Raw genomic sequence first — 947 nt, 5'->3', positions numbered from 1 at the left:
CGGACAAAGAACTATTTTTTGGAGAGACACTTGCTTTTATTATTAGCGTACGATTTAAGTTGTATATGTTGACAGTATAAATTTTTTTATACTATCAGTAAATTTTTAATATGTGTAAATATCGTCTGTGATAGTACAGTGAGCGAATAGAACGTTGGAGATTATAATATTATTACATATACATTTTGATTGATGGCTGCATGTTAACACAGTTCAATAAAATATTCAAACAGACTTATCAAATCAATTTTAATCTGCGGAAAATGTTGATTCTTCCTCGATGTTAAATAAAGTTTATTTTAAACCTTTCACTTGTGTTTGTTTTACTTTTTTCCTTTTGTTTAAAGTCTTTGACTATAAGAGGCAAAGTCGCCAACGTTTCTACACTTGCACACCATATAGTTGGGGGGGGGGGGGGGGATGGGGGATGGGGGATGAGACATTCAAATCCTATATAGTTCCTTGTTTTGTGTAGACATAACTAAGTCGGAATGACGAAATTTTCAAGTTAATATATAATAATAATAATTTACAATCAGATATTTATAAATATTTAGTGAGTTTTTAATATATATATATATACAAAGTTTGAGCCAGAGTTATTGAGTACGTAAACCCGTATATAACATGCTAACTCTACCTCTGATTATTATGTTGATTATTACTAAACAGAAAAGAGACCTTAGAAGTTCATTAAGTACTAGTTGTAAATCTTAAAGACATAGATTACATAAGAGGCTAGGTTATTGTCCTCACTAGAACAGATATACTCTGCTACTACAATTCACATTATTTGAAAACACAAATAACTTCTAATTTGGAGCATTGTGACTTTTTCTTGGTTCAATTTGACTGATTCTTGAGTCACTAATTAACAATAAGTAAACCAATAATTTCCCCTTTTTGGGAAATCATGAAGTGGGAATTTGAAGGATAAAAGGAGGGGG

Source organism: Nicotiana attenuata, chromosome 12, assembly GCF_001879085.1.
Source record: "Nicotiana attenuata strain UT chromosome 12, NIATTr2, whole genome shotgun sequence".
NCBI classification, from domain to species: Eukaryota; Viridiplantae; Streptophyta; class Magnoliopsida; order Solanales; family Solanaceae; genus Nicotiana; species Nicotiana attenuata.
The sequence above is the reverse complement of the archived record's forward strand: the minus strand, read 5'-3'. Positions refer to the sequence as shown.